Here is a 9,851-nt window from a genome sequence, read left to right on the forward strand (position 1 = left end):
CCCTTTAGACTGACCCCATGAGAGGCATGATCCCCATTGCACAGATGAGGAAACTGAGGCTCAGCAGGGTGAGTGGCCCTGGGCCTCTTGCCCGCCTGCAGTGGAGGCGTCTTTTGAACTCGGGTCCTTGTGACTCCCAAGCTCTTCCTCCCACCCGGCGCTGCCTCTCCCCCACCCGAGGCAGGCGGATGAGGCAGCTGTCCAAGAGTGATTCATCGCTTCTCCCTCCCCACCGCCCCTCCTTGCCTTTCTGGATTTCCACATTTCTGAGCTGAAACAGGCTGGTATTTCAGTCTGTGGGGAGCGGAGTAGCAGATGGGGGTGGGGGTGTGGGCAGCACGAGGCCTGGAGGCTGAATCCCCCCCAGCTGCTGAGGCTGGCAGCCCCCCACCCCCCGCCAGATGCTCCCATAACCTAAACGACGGTGGGGGTGGCATCCACCAACGACCCCCCTTCCCAGCTCCTGAAATGGTTTTGGAGTAGGAAAGAAAATATGCTTCTCCTAGCACGTAAATGTCACTTTACTTCATGTCTTCCTTTTTTATCAGTACAATTGGAAAATAGCTGCTATCTCCCAAGGAACGGCGTTGGTCTCGTCTTCCAAATGCCACTGCATTTGGGGCAGCGTGGGGCTTAATAGAAGATTATTTTTTTACAGCTTCTGCTCTCCCGAGTCTTTGAATTCTGATATCATCTTAGCCAGACACACGAGAGGGAGCGTGGAAAGTCACTGTCATAAACGAGCCAGGCGTCCTGCGCGTTATGTCACTTTTTAGGGCCCCTTCATGAGAATCCTGAATTCTGGGGTCCTGGGGTCCCTGGCGTGGGCTCAGGCTTGAGAAATTTACTGCGGAAGAAAGATTTCTTATTTCGCCAAGACATTTTGTCGTAAATGTCTGTTGATTTCTTTCTGCCCGGTCACTGCTGAAAATAAGGCCTTGATTCCCTGCGGGGACATTGCTGCCCCCTGTCCCCTCGGATCTGGCATTTTGGGTGGGGACGAAATCCCCCTTGGCCCCCTCGCCCACGCACACTGTAGGGGTGGCTGAATTGCCCGAGCCTGGCCAGCGGACGTCACTCTGTCCCTGACCTACCTTGATGGTTCAGGCGTGAGCGGGAAACCTAAGTCAGGCCACTTGGTTTGGGGATTTGTATAAGAATAGGAAAGAGGAATCCCACTAGGAATGGGCTGAATGGGTAAGAGGTGTACTAGGAGCTGCTGGCAACCAGATTTGGGAGAGTCTTTTTGATGCTGAGACCAACACAGAGGAAGGCAGAGCTAAAACCTGAGGGGGAGAGAGGGCAACATGGGAGTTCTAATGGCATCCCTTGAACGCCTGGATCCAACCATTCCTGAGGCTGATTAATTTTGCATTCGACGGTTGTACAGATTCATAAATTCAGTTTGATGGCAAGAGTCCTGACTGATGCCTGTTGCTATGGTCCTGGCTGCAGAAAGCAGCTGCATCTCTGAGTCGCCCCGCCCTCACATGTTGCTGCAGAGGTATGCCTCATAGCAAGGAGGAAGGGTAGGAACAAGTCGGACACCACTCCTTCCCACCCATGCAGATCCTGTGGGGGCCATCTCTGCAAGGTTCAGCTACTGCCTGGAGATCCCCGAGGAAGATGTTCAAAGTATAAAGGGCAGGGCTCCCTGCTAGGACAGAGCTGGCAGCTGTGGGGGAGGGCCACGCTCGGGACTGCAGCGGACGAGGCCGCTGAAGCCCCCTCCCTTGATTTAACACAGGGCCTCCCGGGCTACACTCAGCAAGACGTTTTCACAGAGACCTTCATTCTGCTTAGTCACTCCCAGAATTGCACTTCGACTCAGTAGATGTTGGCTAAGGACTCTACCAGGTACTGGGGGTTGATGGGCTTGGGTCTGACTTCCTCTGTCTTTGTCCCTTGGTGATTGAGTAGTGTTGGCCGGGTCCCTGACCTCTCAGATCAGGGATAATACTATCGCCTGCTTCAAAGGGTAGCAAGGAGGACTCAGTGTTCAGCCCTGTGTGTGCCCAGTAAGCTGTGTCCAGCTCTTGTGACCCCGTGGACTGTAGCCCACCAGGCTCCTCCGTCCATGGAATTTCCCAGGCAGGAATACAGGGAGGGGGTTGGTGGACTAGACTTCTAAGCACCAACACACCAACCGAGGGGGTTGCCATTTCCTTCTCCAGGGGATCTTCCCTACCCGGGGGCCAAACCCACATCTCCTGAGTCTCCTGCCTTGTAAGCAGATTCTTTACCACTGGGCCATCGGGGAAGCCCCTTGTTCAGCCCTGGGTCTGGCAAACAGGAAACAACTGACAAGCATTTGCCAGCAGTACTGTTCCAAAGAGGATTATATCCTAGTCCCCGTGTGTGTGTGTGTGTGTGCGTGCGCGCGCGTGCGTGTGTGTGTGCATGTGTGCGTGTGTGTTGGGGCTGTGGATGAGAGGACAGAGCTGGCTCAGATTTTAAAGAGAGAGTTATGAGGGTGGATTATTTCTAGTTGGGTGGTTGATGGTAGAATGAACACAAGCCACAAGTATACAGACAGGTGTTCAACCTAGGGGTGGGATTCGGGGAAGGCTTCCTGGAGCAGGTGAACACTGAGCTGACCCTTGAGGATTGAACCAGAAAGGCGTAGGGCCGGATGCTTAGAGGTGTGGCATGAGGGGAAGTGTGCCCAGTGTCTTGTTACCAGCCAGTGGAATATGATGGGACACGGGCGACAAAGGGTGACCCTGGAAAGCCCGCAGGGAAAGGTGGCAGCAGGCCTCTGGAGAAGAGCCTGGGAGCAGTGGCAGGTCCTGAGAGGGCTTTCTAACGAGGGAGCAGATGAGCAGATTTGATCTTCAGGAGGCCTGCCCCATCCTCTGTGCAGGGGGAGGGTTGGAGGGAGAGGCGCCCTTTGAGCGGGGAGGTCGTGGGTGGCGTCTGGAGGTCCAGGTCCAGGCAGAGGTGATGGTCTGGAGGTGAGGGGTGGAGCCTGGCAGGAGGGGAGGAGGACTCAGCTGGACTGGACATCTGAGCACCAAGTTTCTGTCTGGTCCTTGCTATGCTGTGATTTGAAAACCCATCACATGTGCCTTATAGAGTGATGGGTTGTCCACCAGGATCTCTAAATGCTGACACCGTCTCTCCCCTGGTTATCCTCGTGTTTCTCAGCCAACCTGCCATAGCTGGACGTGTTTCACCTTGGTCTTATGTTATTTATTTTCTACCCCGCAAATACCAATCCCATCTCCGAGCTATCAATCTGATTCTTCCAGTTCTTTATACATGTATGGCCCAGGAAAGTGAAAGTGTTAATCACTCAGTTGTGTCCAACTCTTTGTGACCCCACCGACTGTAGCACACCAGGCCTCTCTGTCGATGGGATTTCCCAGGCAAGAATACTAGAGCGGGTTGCTATTCCTTTCTCCAGGCGATCTTCCCAACCCAGGGATTGAAACTGGGTCTCCTGCATTGCAGGCAGATTCTCTACCATCTGAGCCACCAGGGAAGGCCATGGACCACTCACCAAATGCTCTCGCACACATGATCCCAATTCATTTTCACAGAATCCCCAGGTAGTAACTAGGATGGTTATCGTGGTGCCGACTTCAGAGATAAAAGAACAGAAGAGCTGGGAAATTAGCTGACTTGCCCAGGATCACATAAGAAATACCTGAAGCAGGTATTCGAATCCCAGCCTTTTTTTAAAAAATAAACTTTTAAACTTTGGAATATAAACCTTTCACTACTGTCCAGTATTCTATTATTAAAGTAAATGAAAACTTAATACATATAAACTACATAAAATAATAAAACTATATTAAAGCTCCCATGTAGGTTAATGTCTTCAACTTGAACACCAGTTAGGGAGTTTATTGACACTATGTGGAGTTTTTGGCTTCCCAAGGCTGCTCAGTGAGTAAAGAATCCACTGGCAATGCTGAGATTCAAGAGACGCAGGTTCGATTCCCGGGGTGGGAAGATCCCCTGGGGGAGGGCGTGGTAACCCACTCCAGTATTCTGGCCTGGAGAATCCCCATGGGCCTGGTGGGCTACAGTCCACAAGATCACCAAGAGTCAGACACCACCGAAGAGACAGCACTCACGCATAGTTTCTGGCAATGAAATTTTCTACTGAAGACGAAATGTAAGCAAGTGAGAAAGTCCAAGCCGTTCATCAGCAGCTCGTGGTGTAGACAAGAGGTCAGTGGTCCTTCCTGCAGCTGGCAGGCTGTGCTCCATGACACAGACACACAGGGGCTTCACCATCTGTTGAGAAAAGCTTTGTTTTTGTCGCTCCCTCGGCTCTGGGTTTGGCCAGGATGGCCCGAGCCCCTGTCACTCCATGTGAACAGGAGGTCAGCAGCAGCCGACATCAACGCCGCTGTCACCCATCATACGCAAGCAGCGATCACGGCAGCTTATAGTCATTTCAAGTGCAAAACCAGAGACTCGGGAGACGTGGGTTTGATCCCTCTGTCGGAAAGATCCCCTGGAGGAGGAAATAGCAACTTACCCCAGTCTTCTTGCCTGGAAAATCCCATGGACAGAGGACTCTGGTGGACTACAGTCTGTGGGGTCGCAGAGTCAGACATGACTGAGTGACTGAGCAGGCACCACCGTAAAAACTGCTCGAAAGCAACACGAGCGAAGCAAGTTCATGAGCCCCGGACACTGTGAGGGGAACTTAATCGGCTCAGCCCAGCTCTGGAGCCGGTCTCAGGCGTGAGGCTTCCTCCCTGACGCTGCAAGTTTACCACTTCCACCGGGATCTGTCCATTTCACTGCTGAGTGGCCCTTGTCTGTGCCTGTTTCCTGACCTGGAAAACGGGGCCACTCTAACTATAGAATTTATTTCCTCTGGCCAAAATCCCAGCGGCCTGTGGTGAGGCTCCAGTGGGATAAAGCGCATTATCCACTTAGCCCAGTTCCCAGCCTTAGGTGAGCGCTCATGGTCAGGATTGGGCATGAGCAGACAGAGGCACCCCTTAGATTCAGCGGCCATGGTTTGCAAGGAGTGTTCACATCCATCATCTCCTTTCATCCAGCCTGGCAGGTATCGCCACCTCTGCATCGCCGGTGAGCTGCTTGAAATTCAGAGAGGCCGTGCAGTTTGTCCCAGATTGCACAAATCTGTAAGCAGCTGAGCCAAGAGGGACCCTGGCCCGTCCGACTGCAAGCACCAGGGCTGGGAATGGGGTAAGGAGACCGAGGCACTCACCTTGAGCGCAGGATGTAAGGGGACACCCTGAAGTTCAGTGATCTCGATGTTAGATTTGAATACAATATATGAGGTGAAGGGGAAGTCGCTCAGTCGTGACAGACTCTTTGCAACCCCGTGGACTGTAGCCTACCAGGCTCCTCCCTCCATGGGATTCTCCAGGCAAGAGTACTGGAGCGGGTTGCCATTTCCTTCTCCAGGGGATCTTCCTGACCCAGGGATCGAACCCAGGCCTCCTGCATTCCAGGCAGATGCTTTAACCCCTGAGCCACCAGGGAATACAATATATATATATGTATTTAAATCAGAATCAATGCCCAAAACAAAACAAAAATATATATGGCAAATAGCCACAAGGCGAAATATCAGATTCTGAAACAAAGCCGGGGTCATCCTGAGTGATTGTTTTTCTTTGGCTCAGACTCTGGCCGGCTGGGCACAGGCTGTGGGTGGCCCCGCGCTGATGGCAGGCTCCTGCTGCTGGTGCCCAAGGTGGCACTGCCATCCCTGGGCCTCCATCCTCCTCCATTCGAGGGAAACAGAAGCTGTGAACCAGGTTCCCACCCACCCAGACAAGTGGGCCTGAGCCTCCTACTCATCCGGGAGCGGAGCCAGCCCCAGCCAATCGCATACAGTGACAGCCGGGGTGGGTTGGCCCACCCAGATGTTGGGGTGCTGTTTCCGTTCTAAAAAGAGGGCTGCATGTTAAACTTGCAAAGGGGACAAATTCTGCTGCAGGGGAGCCTAACACAGAGGACTTGCACCCCGATGGTGGGAGAGCAGCTTGGGGCGGAGCCAGACTTGGCCTGGTATCCTGCCTGACGTCCCCAGGTTGGCATGGGTCTTCGAGGCAGCGGGCATTTGGGTCCTTTCCCAGCTCTGACCCCCCAGCGTTGCCTACTTCTGCTTCAGGCTGTTTAATCCACGGTTAACATTTTACTCTCGCCTCCTCCTCCTACAAAGCAATCTTGCTGAACTTTCAGGCCAATTAGTGATAATTCAAATTTCTTTTGATCAAGCCTGTCTATTTTTGAACTAATAATGAATGGGTTTTGTGTGGCAGCCCCTCCCCGCAGTGAAGAGTTCTAGGGGAGGAAGGGAGCCTGAGCCTCCTGGGTTGCGGGGGAAGGAGCCCATCGAGGTATAATGAAGGGCAGATATCCAGCAGGGCTGAGCAGGTCTGTGTGCAGCACAGCACAAACCAGCAGCAAATGCCTCCTAGCATGTTGCTTCTAGGAGCCTTATCTTTGCCACGAAGGAGGCTGGTAGGATGCCTGGGAGCCAGGCCCAAGCCAGCAAGGATGGCCAGACTCGGTGGAGATAGAACACCGCCGTCAGCAGTCTGCAGGAGTGGAGGAGCAGGGCAGCTGAGCAGGTCTGTGTGCTCCAGTTTGCTGCAGTCCCCACCGCTCCCTATTGTCTTCCGTCTTGTCTGCGTGCCTCACTCACAGTGCCTGTCTTGCCATTGCAGAATTCCCATCTCCTCTTCTCCCCCATAGAGGCTAGGCATTTGGCATCCTGGTATCAGGGTATTTGAAAACATCTCAGGAAAGAGGGGTCATTAGCACTCAGACCCTCCAGATCAGCCTGTAGATTGGCTTTTAGCAAACTTTCTCTTTCTCCCTGTTTTCCCAAGCCTCTACTGAAGGAGTATGTTCGTGCCCCATTGCTGCTACCATATGATTTGTTTCAGTCAATGGAATGGAGTGAGCGTGACTGTTTGCCAGTTCTGAGCCTAGACTGCAAGAGTGATCTCATGCTTCTGCTTGTCCTTCTGGTAGCTTCTGGTTTTACCCGTGGACATTACAAACTCTTGGATCATGGCCTCTCTCTTCACCCTGCGTCCCAGAATAAACACGCGTGGAGAAAAGCCATGTCGGTTCTCCTGCAGACCTTTCAGCGTGAGGATAAATGTTTGCAGTATGCCACTGAGTTCTGGGATGTGTTGTTACACAGCAAAAGCTGACAGATACAGAGCCTGTGATCTTTTGAGGTTCAGGGAAACTGGCAGTGATGAGCCTCGGTGACACCAGGATAAAGGCACTGCATTGGGCCCAGACCAGCCCTGGCTTGACCTTGATAGGATCTTAAACTTACCAAACCTTACGATCTTAGGCATGTTCTTAACCTCTGTGTTTCTGGGGTGTCCTCGTGTGATACATGGGTGCAGTCATCCCTCCCCCCAGGGCTGTTATGAGACTTGACAGAGATTGCATCAAAAGCCCATGAGATGTAGTACGTCCTCAGTACCTTAGTTTCTATTTTTTCCCCTTCCAAGTGTTGGCAATGTGGGAAGCCTTGAGAATGGCTTTGTGAATCGCCGTGTCTCCAGAAGCCACTTGATGATAAGCTTTGGATTTAAAGGCTCTGCAGTGAGTCTGCCTGGCTCCAAATCTAGCTGCGCCATCCCGTTTACTACCGGGATGACTTTGGACAAGCTAACTAACCCCCCTGGCCTCCTGCACCTCAGGAGGGTGAATTTTCTAGCTCAGGGCTGCAGGGGTGGGAGGATCTCCCAAGACAGGACAGTGTCAGCAAGGCAGGCAGGTGGCAGCCAATGACAGCGGCCTGCAGCCCTGGCCACCAAGGTCAGTTCTGCAGGACTTCAGCACTTCTGTCTCATCTCGTCACCTCTTCTCCAACCAGGGTTTCTCCACGTCAGAACCATGTGCCACCTGCCACAAAAATGACGTGGATGGGAGGAGGAGTTACTTGTAGAATGCACACCCCTGGGCCCTGTCTCTGACCTGTAGCATCAGATTCTCCTGGGACGGGGCCCGGAACCTGCGCCCACTTTATAGAAGTTTGCATCTCAGCCTCTTGGGGGCTAAAGGTTGCTAAGCTGACCTGGCCTCATGTATTCTGTAATTCAGGGGCGCAGCCATCCTGGCTGCGTGGTTTGTCTCTAATGGAACTCCTGCAGAGGATGCTCTGGTCCCGCGGTTCCCCTGGCCATGGGCAGGTCACTCAGCGGAACAGTGCAGCTCTGGGGTGTCCCTGGCCCACCTGCCCCCGCGAGATGCGCTGCAGCCCCCGTGGCCTGGGAGCACGCCAGGGAGGGCCTGGTCCTCATTCCACGCTGCCCCTTTCCTGCTGTGTGGCCATGGGCACGCAGTTCCTCTCTCCACATCCCAGCCGCTGTGCTTTCATGATGCCGGGGTGCGTTCTCCTTCTGGGTCCCAGCGGGGTCTAACACTCTGTGCTGTTGTGTTCTTAGGCCCATGTCACTGTTACAGCAAGTCACTTACCGCTCTGAGCCTCAGTTTCCCCATCTGTAAAAGCGCTGTAATAATAGACGCTCTATTATAGGGCTATTAAAAGATTATTTTTGTTGTTCAGTTGCTCAGTCATGTCCGACTCTTTGGGATCCCATGGACTGCAGCACGCCAGGCCTCCCTGTCCTTCACCATCTCCTGGAGCTTGCTCAAACTCATGTCCAATGAGTCAGTGATGCCATCCAACCATCTCATCCTCTGTCGTCTGCTTCTCCTCCTGCCCTCAGTCTTTCCCAGCATCAGGGTCTTTTCCAGTAAGTCAGCTCTTCTTATCAGGTGGCCAAAGATTAAATGATGCTTTTCACATGTGTCTTAGAGATTCTAGAGCATAAGCATGCAGAAAGTATTAAAGTGTTCCTTTCAGATTCATTCATTCAACAGATGCTTCTTGTGTGTCTGCTGTGGGCACCTCCTTGTGGCTCTTACATCCCCAAGAGGGGAGTCAGATGATGAACCAATTAACAAGTTAACATATAATGTGAGCGAAAGTAGAGGAAAAATTGAAGCGCAGAGGGGATTGGAGCTGTTTAGATACAGTGGGCATCTGAGCAGAGGGCTGAAAGCAGCAAAGGAGGGAGCCAGGCAACTTCTGGGGACTGGGGAGGTGAATGTTCAGGAGTTGACCAACTCTAGCCCACAGACCAAACCCAGTCTACCATGTGTGTTTTTGTAAATAAAGTTTTATAATAACAGATGCTCTATTATAGGGCTGTTAAAAGATTATAGTTATTCAGTCACTCAGTCGTATCCAACTCTTTGGGACCCCATGGACTGCAGCACGCCAGGCTTCCCTGTCCTTTACCATCTCCTGGAGTTGAGTCCAGTGAGTCAGTGATGCCATCCAGCCATCTCATCCTCTGTTGCCCTCTTCTCCTGCCCTCAATCTTTCCCAGCATCAGGGTCTTTTCCAATGAGTTGGTTCTTCTCATCAGGTGGCCAAAGTTTTGGAGCTTCAGCATCAGTCCTTCCAATGAATATTCAGGGCTAATTTCTTTTAGGATTGACTGGTTTGGTCTCCTTGCTGTCCAGTTCAGTTCAGTTCAGTTGCTCAGTCGAGTCCAGCTCTTTGCGACCCCATGAATTGCAGCATGCCAGGCCTCCCTGTCCATCACCATCTCCCGGAGTTCATCCAAACTCATGTCCATCGAGTCAGTGATGCCATCTCATCCTCTGTCGTCCCCTTCTCCTGCCCCCAAGGGTCTTTTCCAATGAGTCAGCTCTTTGCATCAGGTGGCCAAAGTATTGGAGTTTCAGCTTCAGCATCAGTCCTTCCAATGAACACCCAGGACTGATCTCCTTTAGGATGGACTGGTTGGATCTCCTGGCAGTCCAAGGGACTCTCAAGAGTCTTCTCCAACACCACAGTTCAAAATAATAGT

General features: G+C 52.5%; 1 non-coding gene across 1 annotated transcript; it reads right to left on the reverse strand.

The window, feature by feature from the left end:
* Nucleotides 1-5,402: 5,402 nt before the first annotated feature.
* On the reverse strand, nucleotides 5,403-5,475 carry TRNAS-GGA (transfer RNA serine (anticodon GGA)). The gene has a single exon. It is a non-coding gene; the product is annotated as a tRNA-Ser (tRNA).
* Between the last annotated feature and the right edge of the window lie 4,376 nt (nucleotides 5,476-9,851).

Source organism: Capricornis sumatraensis, chromosome 15 (genome assembly GCF_032405125.1).
Source record: "Capricornis sumatraensis isolate serow.1 chromosome 15, serow.2, whole genome shotgun sequence".
Taxonomy (NCBI): Eukaryota; Metazoa; Chordata; class Mammalia; order Artiodactyla; family Bovidae; genus Capricornis; species Capricornis sumatraensis.